General features: G+C 42.0%; 1 long non-coding RNA gene across 2 annotated transcripts in view; it reads left to right on the forward strand.

The window, feature by feature from the left end:
- Window positions 1-15769, forward strand: part of LOC110149967 (uncharacterized) — a 75353-nt gene that overhangs the window by 16370 nt on the left and 43214 nt on the right. The window lies entirely within an intron of this gene.

Raw genomic sequence — 15769 nt, forward strand, 5'->3', positions numbered from 1 at the left:
CTTCATGTCATGCTCTCCCCCTCAAGAACCCAAAGTATGTTTGCGTAGTTGTTAGGAGTTTATCACTGTGACATCCTTGTACAGGGAGGGAGGGGAGACTCATCTCTCCATGTTGGACTGACAGAGAAGCTGTGATCTGGAAAGGAGGGATCTGCTGAAAGTCAGGGCACAGTGGGGCTTCAACATTAAGTCTTTCTGACCCCCGGCCTGGGCTCCTCAGGGCTAGAGACATGAGAAAAGCTAGGCACAGGTTGCTTCCTCTGCCCAATCATTGTTGGTTGGGAAGGCAGAGCTAATAATACATCCCTCCACCTCTTTTTTCTTCTTATGACACTTTACGCTTCTTGCTGGAGTCAGATCTGGAGGCCCTAGAGCAGGGATGTCTTAGTCGAAGCTTGAAAGATCTGCCAGGAAAACAAGACTGAGGGGTTTTGTCCTCCGCTGCCCAGGCGGAGGGGGCGCTGTGATCTGCCGCCAGGTTTGTTTCTGCAGCTCCTCCTCCAGTTGGTTTACCTGCCGTCTCAGTTCCCAGTTTTCCTTAAACCTGCATTTCAATTCGGTCCAATCTCAGACACAATCCCTCTCCCAGATCTCTCCTGCAAACAATGGGGGGGGGGGGGCGCATAACTGGTATATTTTAATCCCAAAATGGCATCTGAAAGCGTTCTGCAGTGCCGCCAAGCCAGCACTTTTAGAAGCATCTGACGATATTAATTTCAGTCTATTTCCTGAGGTTTGCAGGAAACTAAAATGTAGAAAGTGCTGTGGCAAAAAATTAAAGCTTTGTGGAAAAAAAAAAGGAAGATTGACAGGAAATGAGCCTTCAACAGGACAGCTTGCACGGAGCGAGGCTGTCCGCTTTGCTGCATATCAACATATGCGTGGGGAAAAATAGCTCTGACTCCTACTTGCAGCTTTGTCATTGGGAGCAGCCTGCCTGCAGGCTGTAGGTATGTAGGACTGGGGTGAGTCTTCATGGGAGACTGTGCACTGGCCCTTTGGATAGGCTCATGAATCATGGCTGGTAGCCAGACTTCCGTAAAAGTGAAGTTATTAATACATAAAAGTTATGTAATACATCCAATTTTTATCCAATTAAGAAGAAAATCTAAGGAGACATTCAACTCAGTTATTCTAAAACCCATGATTATTTTGTTACTTGATTTTCCCGTATCTGTCTTTTATTTTTTTTTTAACGTTTGATTCTGATACTTTAACATTCAGGCCTTTGTGGAATTTCTTCTAACTCTCCCCTGTGCGATGATACTCATAAGAAAATTCTACCTCAAACGCACCATCTTTTGTTTTAAAAGTACTTGTCTTTGTCTGGTTTTCTTTCTTCTTCTTACTCCAAGGCAAGTTTTCATGACTCTTTCCTTCTGCCGCTGGGTGTTAGCCCTGCCTTGCAGAGCTCCTTCAGAGGGTCTCTCCCTGATTCTGACCAGTAGGTGGACACAGAGAATTTCTAGCATGTTCAAGCCCTGCAGAGTCTCAAGTTGTTGTTGTTTAGTTGCCCAGTCAAGTCCGATTCTTTTGAGACTCCCATGGACTGGGATTTCCCAGGCAAGGATACTAGAGTGGGTTGCCATTTTCTTCTCTAGGGAATCTTTCCGACCCAGGGATGGAACCCTTGTCTCTTGCCCATTGCATCGCAGGTGAATTCTTTACTGTTGAACCATTGGGGAAGCTCCTGCAGGGTCTCAGGAACCTCCAGGAAAAGTAACGAAGCGAGTCATTGACCATCAATTGGTTAAAACGCCAAAGCTTGTGATAGTGAAACCAAGCAGGACCCCGTTTGGGGGGTGGGGTTTGCCATCCTGCTTGGAGGACTTCCAGTGTCCCCCAGGTCTTGATTATAGGAAATAGTCTTCCTTCAGTCCCCAGGAGCCTCCCTGAATTCCAATGGACAGGTTCAAACGGATGCTAATTAGGGGAAAGGAGGGGATGCAGAGACAAGGGGAGGAAGAGTCAAGAGAAACAATAGTACAGTCTTGGGGAAGGGTCCTGCACCTCAAGGGATATGCTGTTTGGCAGATAGCGGGAAACTCCCTCCAGGTGTGCGAAGTTAAGGGTATGCTGCCCATAAGCAGGTAGAGCCCAGACCAGTTGAAAACAGATTGATGATGACCACGCCCACTGACCTCACCACCAACCAATCAGAAGAATGTCCATGAGCAGATCACAACCTCCTCTTTGAGCCATTACTAGAAAACGTCTCACTACTTCCTCCAGGTCAGGACACACAGTTTGGGGTTTTTTGTTTTTTTTTTGTTTTGTTTTTTAATGTTTATTTTATTTGCCAACGCTGGGTCTTATTTGCATCATGCAGGATCTTTAGTTGTGGCATGAAAATGAAAGTGAAGTCGCTCAGTCATGTCCGACTCTTTTCAACCCCATGGACTGTAGCCTACCAGGATCCTCCATCCATGGGATTTTCCAGGCAAGAATACTGGAGTGGGTTGCCATTTCCTTCTCCAGATCTTCCCGACTCAGGGATCGAACCCGGGCCTCCCACATTGCAGGCAGACGCTTTACTGTCTGAGCTACCAGGGAAGTCCTAGTTGTGGCATGCGAACTCTTAATTGTGGCATGTGGGATCTAGTTCCCTGACCAGGAGTGGAACCTAGGCCCCCTTGCACTGGGAGTGTGGTCTTAGCCCCGACACTACCAGGGAAGTCCTGGGACACAATTTTGGGGGCATTAGTCTGCTGTGGCCACCTTTGCCTGGCAAAGCAATATAGCTATTTTTTTTCTGCTTCACCCAGAACTCTGTCTCTGAGATTTAATTCTGTCAGGGTACAGGGGCTGGATTCGGCATCAACAGGAGGTGGCGACAACAGGGGCCAAGTTTTCCAAAAAAACAGTTCTGCTTCACTGGGACATGATCTTAAAAAGTAAGACCAAGTCACTCCTACTTCCCATCCACTCCATCTACCCACCTCACCTAGTGCCCGGAGATCAACAAAATAAAAAGGGCAAAACAGGAGGTGCATGGGTGTGCAACTTTGTGGGTCAGGTGGGACACCTTGGATTTCACAGATGAGCTGAGGCATCAGTGTGACCCAAGAAAAGTCTTGGGCCCCACAAAGCCAAAGCTAGACATTCCAAGGGGCCCATGTTGTCATTGGAAAATCCAGTTAGTGAGGGCATCTGGAGCGATGCAGAGGCTTCCAGACTGGACTTGGTGGAGAGGCTATATCCCCAGGCTCCTCTCTGCCTGTTCAGTGTAACAGCCCAAGTGAGACTTGTTTTTTTTTTTTTTTTCATTTTCTTTTTTCAAATTTATAGGTGCAAGACATGCCCCAGTGCCACCATGGATAGTGTTAAACTTATTATGATCTGTTGTTCCTGAGACTAGGTGAGAGATGAGCAGGTGAGAAAAACAGGACCTTACTTCACGCTGCTGTAAGTTTTAACAGAACCAGGGAATCAGAGTCAGGACCACTTGGGCCTGTGGTGGTCCTTCCAGGAGAATTCTCTTTCAGGTACCCTAGTAACCGTAGGTCTGTTACGATTATGATCCCCCACAGTATGGGTGAAAGGAGAGGCTGGGGGAGGTTTGGGGATGTTCTCAAGGCCAAGATGGGGCTGTGTGGGGTGACCCTAGAACCCATTTCCAACTAAATGTAAAGTTTAGCGATCTGCAGATCGCTGTGCAGACTTGGCTGTTATTCTGATTCTTAGACAGGAGAATCAGCATGTATTGTAAAGAATGTTGTTCAGTCACTCAGTCAAGTCTGAATCTGCAACCCAAGGACTGTAGCCCATCAGGCTCCTCTGTCCATGGGATTTCTCAGGCAAGAATACTGGTGTGGGTTGCCATTTCCTTCTCCAGGTTATCTTCCCAACCCAGAGATCGAATCCGTGTCTTCTGCATTAGCAGGCATTGGCAGGCAGATTCTTTACCACTGAGCCACCAGGGAAGCCCATTGTAAAGAATAATAAGAGCAACTGAGTCCACAGAGTGAATAATAATGTTACAATTTTTACAAAGGCACTGGGACTCCTCCTGGCTTTGTGGCTGTCTTATGGGAGTCCAGATTGTATCACCATGGAAACCTGGATCCTGACATCACCTTGGAGGACCACAAGGATACATGAGATTTGGGGCAAGGGCAGAGAGGGCACAGTGAAGGAGGGAGTGAGTGAGTGGCTTCACTAGGGAGTGGGGACTTGGGGGATGTGGTTTCCTCAGGAGACTCCACACTTTTAAGATTCTGGCGAGGTGTATGAAGGTGTCTGGGCCCCATGGCTCCTGTCTCACCCCTCTGCTCCAACTCAGGGACATTTTATCCTGGCTTGATGGTTCCTGGCGCAGATGTTAAAGGCCATTAACGGGGAAAAATGGAAAACCTTTTCTGAGCTAAAAAGTAAGTGTGGGTTCAGCCTATTGATTTGAGCACAATAGATGGTTCTAATCATTTGAACGCCTATGTTGTCAGGCACACAAAGGCACTGGCTAAATCACAAACACAGTAAATGCATCTGAGAGTGTGTGAGGCAGGGAGGGGGCCAAAGTCGTGAGATGATGGTTGAGAGTTTGGGTTCTGAGTTTAGAGAAGTAGCTTTCGAGATTTCTTTCTCTTTCTTTTTTTAGGTCTTCATTACATCACTTGGACTTGTCTCAGTAGTTGTGGGCTCAGTAGCTAGGGCGCTTAGTTACCCGTGGCGTGTGGGATCTTACTTTCTCGACCAGGGAAACGATCTCCTGCGCACTGGAAGGTTGGACTCTTAACCCCTGAGTTACCAGAAAAGTCCCAGTGTTTGAGATTCTAAACTGTGTGAGTTAGCTGGAATTTTCAAACCTGTGTTTCCAGCTCAGATTTGGAGCTGTCTAATCTTCTGTTTTGATAAATAATTCACAATCATGGCCTTCATAAATCTGTGTTACTGTTCTCTTGCTTATTGACCAGCCTAGGGGACCTTCCTTATTGGACGATTTCTCTTAGTTTTAGATGCTCTGGGATCTTGAATTTGTTGACGTTCCCTAATAAGAGATGGGCCTAACATGGCAGATCTCACAGCCTGGCTGGTAATTGAATTGTCTGTGCTCCCCAATCTCCCTCTGTGAACTACTTCTATTTGGGACCCTGGGAAAATCATTTTATAAGCTGAAACCTTTTGAAGGAACAAGTAGATGCTTTTTTCTCTTCTCATTTCAGGCGTGCTGAATTTTAGTTCAGCCTGGTTGCCAAGGGGGCCTCTCCATCATAAATCTGGAAACCCTCTATCGTTAAGGGTTATTTCTCAGATTTCCTGAAAGTAAAAGAAAAATGGGAAAGGTAAAAACTTGATCTTTTCCAAATGCTTGACCTTTGAAGCATGTGCTGGTGCTGTACTTTGTATGGGCCTGTTCCCCTCAGAGTTTTTTCCTTCCTTCCTTCCCATCCCTCTTGATTTATGCCATTCTCTGACACTTACATGCATCCCCCAGTTTGGAATTTTCATGTGAGCTTCGAGCTTCTCTTGTCTTTTTCAGTTCAGTTCAGTCGCTCAGTCGTGTCCAACTTTTTACGACCCCATGGACCGCAGCATACCAGGCTTCCCTGTCCATCACCAACTCCTTGAGCTTGCTCAAACTCCTGTCCATCAAGTCAGTGATGCCATCCAACCATCTCATCCTCTGTTGGCCCCTTCTCCTCCTGCCCTCGATCTTTCCCAGCATCAGGGTCTTTTCCAATGAGTCAGTTCTTCTCATCAGGTGGCCAAAATATTGGAGTTTCAGCACCAGCTCTTCCAATGAATATCAGAACTGATTTCCTTTAGGATGGACTGGTTGGATTTCCTTGCAGTCCACGGGACTCTCAAGAGTCTTCTCCAACACCATAGTTCAAAAGCATCAATTCTTCAGCACTCAGCTTGCTTTAAAGTCGAACTCTCACATCCATACACGAATACTGGAAAAACCAGAGCTTTGACTAGATGGACCTTTGTTGGCAAAGAATGTCTCTGCTTTTTAATATGCTGTCTAGGTTGGTCTTAGAAGGACCAACATATTAAAAAGCAGAGACATTACTTTGCCAACAAAGGTCCATCTAGTCAAAGCTCTGGTTTTTACTTTCTCTTACTTCACTCGGTATGACAATCTCTAGTTCCCCCCATTTGTTGCAAATGGCTTATCTACAAAATGGAAATAGAGGCACTGATGTAGAAAGCAAACGTATGGTTACCAGGGGGGATGAGGGGAAGGGATAAATTGGAAGACTGGCATTGACATACACACACTACTATATACCGAACAGACAACTAATAAGGACCTACTGTATAGCACAGGGAACTCTACTCAATACTCTATAATGAATGGCCTATATGGGAAAAAAGTCTTAAAAAGAATAGATAGATGTGTTTGTATAACTGACTCACTTTGCTGTACACCTGTAACTATCACAACTTTGTAAATCAACGAAACTCCAATAAAAATTACACCCCCCCCCACTTCTTCCATCATTTATGGGTCTAGTGGCTACTGTATTAGACAGTGTAGATTTTATAGACAATTTCTAATATCATAGAAAGTTCTAGTACATGGTACTGCTCTAGTCTCTTCACCTTATCAGTTTTAAGTTTACTTTATGGGAAAAATACCAACCATCAGAGTTTGTTCCTTCTGAACGAGAGTCTCAGAAATGATTAACCTTTGGCTTGATAACAATAATACTTTTGAATAGAGCAAGTCAGAGATAACTACAGAATTAGTAGTGTTCCTCTCTAGGTCTTCAAGCCCTGTAGAAAGATTAGGAAACTTAGATCCTTTTGGAAATATATGAGTGGATATCAATGTCCCATGACTACTATAGACTGAATTGTATCTCCCCCAAATCCTTATGTTGAAAACTTAACCTCAGATGTGACCATGTCTGGAGATTTGAGGAGGTGATAAAGACTAAAAGGAGTCAAGGGTAGTGCCCTAATCTGATAGGGCTGGACCCTTCTTGAGAAGAGGGTGAGACCCAGAGCTTACTCTCCACCATGGAAAGACACATCAAGAAGGTGGCATCTAGAAAGAAACTACTCATCAGAAACCAACCACTCCGGCACCTGACCTTGAACTTCTAGCCTCCAGAACTGTGGGGAAATACATTTCTATTGTTTAAGCCACCCAGTCTATCATATTCTGTTATGGCACCTCAAGCAGACTAATATGATAATCTCATGTTTGAGTTGCTGCTAGTAATAATGGCTAGCATTTGCACAGCATTTTCAAAGGTGATTTTATGTATCTTATTTGCTTTTCATAGAGGTTGGCATTCATATTATGATTTCACAGATGAAGCAAAAGAGCCCTGAGAATTCTTGGATTAATCAAGGGTCAAGGTGAAGCTAGAAACCAGGGTTGCTGAATCCCAGCCACTCCACCATATTGCTTTACAGATTCAATGTGATGGCCCAACACAGTCTGTGCCTGGGAAACTCTGAACTACAGTGCTTCTCCAAGGCTGCTTGCACATTCAAGTCTGCCCCATAAAAATAATGAAGAGTTCAGGAATGAGGAAATCAATATTGCATAGTCAACAAGGGATTCATTTCCAGAATATTAAGAATATTTTTCTACAAACATATTTAAAAAAAAGCAAGAGATGAATTGGCAAAGGACATGAACAAAAAAATACAGAAGTTTAGCTTTGTATATGGTGTCAGAAAACGTTCTAATTTCATTCTTTTACATATAGTTGTCGGTTTTCCCAGCATCACTTACTGTCTCACACCATATACAAAAATAAACTCAAAATGGATTAAAGATCTAAATATAAGACCAGATACTATCAAACTCCTAGAGGAAAATATAGGCAGAACACTCCTTGACATAAATTGCAGCAAGATTTCTTTTTTTTGGATTCATCTCCTAAAGTAAAGCAAACATAAACAAATGGGACCTAATTAAACTTAAAAGCATTTGCACAGCAAAGGAAACCATTGACAAGATAAAAAGACAATCTACTGAGCAGGAGAAAAATACTTGCAAATGATATGACTGATATGGGATTAATATCCAACATATATAAATGGTTCCTGCAACTCAACATCAAAAAAACAAACAGCCCCAATTTAAAAATGGGCAGAAGAACTGAGTAGACACTTTTCCAGGAGGAAATGCAGATGGCCAACAGGCATGTGAAAGATGGTCAATATCACTAATGCTTAGGGAAATGCAAGGCAAACCACAGTGAGATACCACATCACAACTGTCAGAATGGCTACCATCTAAAAGAATACAAATAAATGCTGGCGAGGATGAAGGGAAAAGGAAACCCTTGTACACTGGCACAATGTTGGTGGGAATGTAAATTGGTGTGGCCACTGTAGAAAGCAGTATGGAGATTTCTCAAAAATCTAAAAATAAAACTACGGTATGACCCAGCAATTCCACTCCTGGATATATATGTGAAAAATACAAAATAATAATAATAATAATAATTTGAAAAGATACATTCAGCCCAATGTTCACTGCATCATTTTTTAAAATTGCCAAGATATGGAAACACCCTAAGTGTCCATCAACAGATAAGTGGATAAAGATGTGCTATGTGTGTGTGTGTGTGTGTGTGTGTGTGTATGAATGTTACCCACCCATAAAAAATAATGGAATTTGCCATTTGCCCCAACATAGATGAACTTCAAGGGCATTATACTTAGTGAAATAAGTCAGACAGAGAAAGATATATATTTGTATATTGTTCTATAGGCAAATAATTATATGTGGAACCAAAAATCAACACAATGGTGAATCAGTCAGTTCAGTTCAGTTTCTCAGTCGTGTCTGACCTTTTGCGACCCCATGAACTGCAGCGCGCCAGGCCTCCCTGTCCATCAGCAACTCCCTCCTGGAGCTTACTCAAACTCATGTCCATTGAGTTGGTGATGCCATCCAGCCATCTCATCCTCTGCTGTCCCCTTCTCCTCCCTCCTCCAAGGAGTCAGTTCTTCGCATCAGGTGGCCAAAGTATTGGAGTTTCAGCTTCAGCATCAGTCCTTCCAATGAATATTCAGGACTGGCTTCCTTTAGGATGTACTGGTTGGATCTCCTTGCAGTCCAAGGGACTCTCAAGAGTCTTCTCCAACACCACACTTCAAAAGCATCAATTCTTAGGTGCTCAGCTTTCTTCGCAGTCCAACTCTCACATCCATATACGACCACTGGCAAAACCATAGCCTTGACTAGTGAATATAACAAAAAATAAGCAGACTGACAGATACAGAGAACAAGCTAGTGATTACCAGTGTGTGTTAGGGGCAATATAGGGATGGGGAAGAGGCAGGTACAAGCTACTGGATGTAAGTTAGGCTCAAGGATATGTTGTACATCACAGGGAATATAGCTAATATTTTGTAATAACTGTGAATGGAAAATAACCTTTAAAATTGTTTAAAATAGTAAAATAATAACTAATATTACAAAAGAAATCCACAGAAAAGAAAATTCAAAATGCCAATGCTGTGCTATGCTTAGTTGCTCAATAGTGTCTGACTCTTTGCGACCCCATGGACTGTAACCCACCAGACTGCTCTGTCTATGGGGATTCTCCAAGCAAGAATACTGGTATGGATTGCCATGCCCTCCTCCAGGGTATCATCCCAACCCAGGGTTCGAACCCAGGTCTCCCACACTGCAGGTGGATTCTTTACCATCTGAGCCCCCAGGGAAGCCCCAATAGCCATAAAACATTTTAAAATGTGCAGCCTTGTTAGTAGAAAGGAAAATACATCAACTAATTAATTTACTCCTTTATAATCACTTGCTAACACAGTTAGTCATGGAGGCTAACAGGCTGGCTAGTAAACCAGGTCATCCAAAATACAGATGGTGTCAAACTAGTGATCAAACTAGGTGTCGAACTAGGACTAACTTCTAAAAGAAAGGTCATTTTTTTGGGAAAGGTCATTTTAATACCCATCAGATTAGGAAAATTTTTGTAAGTCTCATGACATCAAGCATGGAAGAGGAGACAAGAATTGTCATAAACTGGAGATTAGAGTGTAAATTAGTGCAGCCTCTTTGGAGAGGAATTGGTCCAAATCTAAGAAAGCTGGAGATAGATAAGCCTTATGATCCAGGAGCTGACTCCTATATGTATATCCAAGAGAAAATTTCACACATGTTTTCAAGCAGATACGATCAAGGATATTCACTGCACCCTTCAGTTCAGTTCAGTCGCTCAGTCGTGTCTGACTCTTTGCGACCCCATGAATTGCAGCACGCCAGGCCTCCCTGTCCATCACCAACTCCCGGAGTTTACTCAAACTCATGCCCATTGAGTCGGTGATGCCATCCAGCCATCTCATCCTCTGTCATCCCCTTCTCCTCCTGCCCCCAATCCCTTGCAGCATCAGGGTCTTTTCCAATGAGTCAACTCTTCACATGAGGTGGCCAAAGTACTGGAGTTTCAGCTTCAGCATCAGTCCTTCCAATGAACACCCAGGACTGATCTCCTTTAGGATGGACTGGTTGGATCTCCTTGCAGTCCAAGGGACTCTCAAGAGTCTTCTCCAACACCACAGTTCAAAAGCATCAATTTTTCGGTGCTCAGGTAATCTCAAAAAACTGCAAACAAGCTAAATGTCTATCAATAATGTAACAGATAAAGTGTAGTCCATTCATATAATGAAGTATTGCCTCTTAAAATAAACTAGATTTAAATGTAGCAACATATATACAACTCAAAAATATGATGCTGAGTGAAAAATAGCGAGTTACAAAGATACATGTGCAGATGATATGAGATATATAAAATATTCAAGAACAAATTAATATTATATATTATTTTTGAATACATACATAGTAAAACTATGAACAGTACAGATATAAAGATAAAACTCACTGTCAAGATAGTGATTATCTTTGAGGCAAGAGAAAAATTTCAAAAAGTGAAAAGTGAAAGTGTTAGTCACTCAGTCATGTCTGACTCTTTGCGACCCCATGGACTGTAACCCACCAGGCTCCTCTGTCCATGGGATTCTCCAGGAAAGAATACTGGAATGGGTTGCTATTCCCTTCTCCAGGGAATCTTCCCAACTGAGAGAGAACCCGGGTCTCCTGCATTGCAGGCAGAGTTTTCACTGTCTGAGCCACCTTTGGGAGTGTTCAATTATATCTGTAAATGTTTGCTTTAAAATTTTTTCTAGAGCATAAAGGAAAAAAGTTAACATACAGCAAATCTGGATTGTCCATGGGCTATTGTAAAATGATTCTCTGTACTTTTATGCATATACACTTTTCATAATTTAAAAACTCAAACCATTCTGCAAGATCAGAATTTTCCTGATCATTTGATATCAGCACTCACAAACCCCATCTAAGCGTTATAGTCTTAGCAGGCTTCAGAGCAAGCAGACAAGGACAGGAAGCAGCACTCGGAGAAATTCTCTTCCAAGGACCACCAGCAGGTTGTGGAGAGAGATGGGACGTGACATCATTGCCCGGGGTCAGGCACCTCCATCACTGTAAGCAGAGACCCAGAATGAGGCCAAGGTCTGAACGCAGTGTGAATGGTTGGCAAGAAACTCTCCTCAGCTCTGCCTCTTTCTGCTGGGTTAGGGGTCACCTAACTTAATACTTAACTCTACACTCACTGTTAACATCTTAAAAACAAATCTAAAACATAAAATTAATTTTTAAAGCAATTAATGTTGCACTCAGGCAATTATTTTCCTGGGTCTCCAGAAAGCTCGGCATTGCTAAAAGTAGTTTGTTTGTGTTACAGGGATGAAAAGAATAAAAAAAAAATTAATTAGTGTTTCATGAGTCACCCAGTCACACCTTTTCCTTTAAAAAACAAACAAGGGGGACACGTTTGCCGCTAAACATCATCCCTCTCATATCTGCCTCCCTTCTCCGCACCCTGATTTCAAGGCTCTCTCAGGTTTTCAGAAACTTAATGAGATTAGGTCTTCAATGTTTCAGTCACCTTCTGAAGATATGTCTTAGCCAGATTCTTCCTGATGTCTACTGACAACTATTTGGGTGAACAAAAGAACGTCTCTTGAGCAACTCTTATGCGCAAGATTACCTTTTTCACTTGACTTTATTTGATTCTTATAATAATCCTTCAAAATTAGTGTAATCATCAACATTAGCCTCATTACAGAATTAAGATCTAAATCCCAGTAAGAGGAAGAGTGTGTCCATGTTTGCAAAATTATAACCCTATCAAGAGAGCTAGGATTTAAAAGCTTTATGGCTTTAAGAACTGCACTGTGGCTCAAAGTCCTGTGTTCCAATCCTAGGTATGCCATTAATTATCACTATTATGTTACTTTTTCCTGGTGGCTCAGTAGTAAAAATTCCGCCTGCTGTGCAGGAAATGCAGGAGTCTTGGGTTCAGTTGCCAATTCCAGAAGATTCCCAAGAGGAGAAGGAAATGGCAACCTGCTCCAGTATTCTTGCCTGGAAAATCCCATTGACAGAGGACCCTGGAGTGCTATAGCCCACGAGGTCCCAAAGAGTCAGACACAACTGGGTATATGACTTTGTATCTATTAGAGCCTTAGTTTTGTCATCTCTGAAATGAAGGGGTGGAAATAGATTATGTCTAACTTTCCATCTAACTCTAAGGGTTTTTATTTTTGTTTTTTGGGGTTTTTTTTTGGTGGCCTTTTATTACACAAAAGGAACAGAAGAAACAGCTCATTTTTGCCAGGTCTATTTCTCTTCTAGCTTGTCTGTGGACAACAACTCAAGAAATGAATTGACCAATTGAAAGAAGATCAGTAAGCACAACAAATCCTGGTGAACCAACTGCTTACTGAAGCCATGATTTCTGTGGGCAGAACTCATGCTTGTCTCTCTGTCTCTGAAACACTGGCCCATTTGGAACCCAGCCTGTGTTTGGGGCTTCCCCGGTAGCTCAGATGGTAGAGAATCTGCCTGCAATGTGAGAGATCCGGGCTCGACTCCTGGGTTGGAAAGATCCCCTGGAGAAGGAAAAGGCTACCCATTCAGTATTCTTGCCTGGAGACTCTCATGGACAGAGGAGCCTGGCAGGCTACAGTCAATGGGGTCACAAACAGTTAGACACGACTAAGTGACTAACACACACACACACACACACACACTGTTATTATGATTATAGAATGTCTATGGAACACAAAGAATGAGCTGAAAACGCCCTGTGCACATAAAAAGTTGAGAAGAAATGCCTCAAACTGAGTCCACTTGCCTTTCTTTGAAATGTGTTTAATTCAGAGATGAAAGGACATTCTGTTCACAGGATGGGGTGGGGGTGTTGCCTTCTTTCCTTCTAGTAATTTGTCCATAGAGCCAGGTTCACATCAGGACTGAAGCTGAAGAGTTTAGGGCCCAAGCATGTAAGTTTTCAATCTGGAAGTACAGCTCTCTATTTCTTCCAGGGGTAATTTTGTAATTCTGGCGTTAGCGTCAAAATAAGGGGCTACACTTGAGTCAGGTCCTCAAGGAGAGGTACCATTTGGATATTATTATAGCAGAAGGTGGTTTTGCAATGTGTGTATGTGGCAGGGGAGTATAGAGTATCAGAACCTAGGTGGAGCTTGATAGAGGCCCAATATTTAAAGAATGAGACTCACCTAAATTAGGGGAGAAAAGGAAATGGAGTAGAGGACCCAAAGATGACACATAACTAGAAAGAATGTTGGATTTGTCAATAGGCATTAGATGAAAGATAGCATTAGGCTGTTGAAGATGTGCTAAAGAGCCTCTTGAAGAGGGTGAAAGAGAAGAGTGAAAAAACTAGTTTAACTCAACTTTCAAAAAACTAAGATCATGGCATCCAATTCCATCACTTCATGGCAAATAGAAGGGGAAAAAATGGAAGCAGTGACAGATGTTATTTTCTTGGACTCCAAAATCACTGAAACTGGTGACTGCAGCCATGAAATTAAAAGAAGCTTGCACCTTTGAAGGAAAGCTGTGATAAACCTAGACAGCCTATTAAAAAGCAGAGACATCACTTTGCCGACAAAGGTCCCTATAGTCAAAACTATGGTTTTTCCAGTAGTCATGTATGGATGTGAGAGTTGGACCAAAAAGAAGGCTGAGTGCTGAAGAATTGATGGTTTTGAATTGTGGTGCTGGAGAAGACTTTTGAGAGTCCCTTGGACATCAGGGAGATCAAACCAGTCAATCCTTAGGGGAATCAACCTTGAATATTCATTGGAAGGACTGATGCTGAAGCTCCAATCCTTTGGCCACCTGATGCAAAGAGCCAATTCATTGGAAAAGACCCTGATGCTGGGAAAGATTGAAGGCAAATGGAGAAAGGGATGGCAGAGGATGACATGGTTAGATAGCATCCCTGACTCAATAGACCTGAGTTTGACCAAACTCTGGAGACAGTGAAGGAAAGGAAAGCCTGGCAAGCTGCAATTCATGGGGTCATAGAGTCGGACACGATTGAGCGACTGAACAGCAACATCTGAGGTGGAATTCTGGCTTTGCCACTTACTAGCTCTTGTAACTTCTAAATTTTAGTTTCCTCATCTGCAGTATCTACCTTATAGGGTTGTCATGAGGATTAAATGAGAAAATTCCTGTAAGGCTTTTAGCACAGAAAACTCAATCCATGTTAGTTATTATTAGTGTGGGGTTAGGGATCTTAGACATTGTTTTCAAGGGAAGTTATTGGAGATTTTTAGCATGGGAATGATTTTAGGGCATTGGCAGAAAGCTATTGAATTTAGATAGAGACAGGAGGATAGTTTGGAGGTCATTACAGTGATCTGGGTATGAGGTAATTGGGTCATGGCTTGGGATGGTGTTAATGAGAATAAAAGGGAAAATGTGACAGTCATTTTAGGATTTAAAAATCTAGTGAATAAAAGGGACAAAAGAGAGAGATGAATAAAAGATGATGTCCAGTTGTTGGACTTGGCCTCCTAGAACAGTGGAGTCATTGAATCAATAGAGGAACTTGTTTGGGGGGGAATACTTTTGAGATTTATTTATTAATGTTAAAATTATGATGGACCACAATCCAAATGGACCTCTCCAGGTGGCCATCACAAGTGTTCAAAGAGAACTTTGAACATTTTTTATTTGAAGACCCACATACATTTCCTTAGCTTCAATTTTGTACTACTTACATTTTTCCCCACTATTTCATACTCTTATAGTAGTGTTTATTTAATATTTTACTGTAATTTGACTTAAACTTATTTTTTTCACTTCATCTAAGCAATAATGTCTGTGAAATCTCAGGCTTTATGTGCTAGTTATATTTTGTCTAATATACAGTAAAATAAAATAACTATTACAAAAGAAATATTCATCCATATTCTTCCTAAAATCATCCCCAGTATCATCATTGTTATATACACATTTGTGAAACATGGATAAAAATGAAAAATCATAAAAAACATTGGTTCTTGTCCTGGAAATAGAATAGCAAGAAGATCAGGAAGCTAAAGTGAGGGAAAGAAAATGGCCAGGGAATTACAAAGAAAGATATCAGTACAGGAAAAAAAACCAAGTACCTATAATGTCATGGCAAATAGGTTGAGGGGCAGCATGGTGAGAGGGAGGGGTATTATGAGAAAATTTCAAAGAAAGGGTAGTGAAAATGCTGAGATATAGAAGAATAAATTTTTGAAAGAGCCATGGTGTCTAGAATTAGAATAACCAAAGGAAGGTCAGATTCTGGGTATATACATGTATATGCATTTTAATTTTTATGTTTTAAATGACATATATTTGGTTTGTAGTGTTTCAGTTATACAGCAATGTGATTCACTTATACACATATATGTATTTATACTCTCTTTTAGATTCTTTTCCATTATAGGTTATTACAAAATACTG

This window comes from Odocoileus virginianus, chromosome 28, assembly GCF_023699985.2.
Source record: "Odocoileus virginianus isolate 20LAN1187 ecotype Illinois chromosome 28, Ovbor_1.2, whole genome shotgun sequence".
Classification (NCBI taxonomy): Eukaryota; Metazoa; Chordata; class Mammalia; order Artiodactyla; family Cervidae; genus Odocoileus; species Odocoileus virginianus.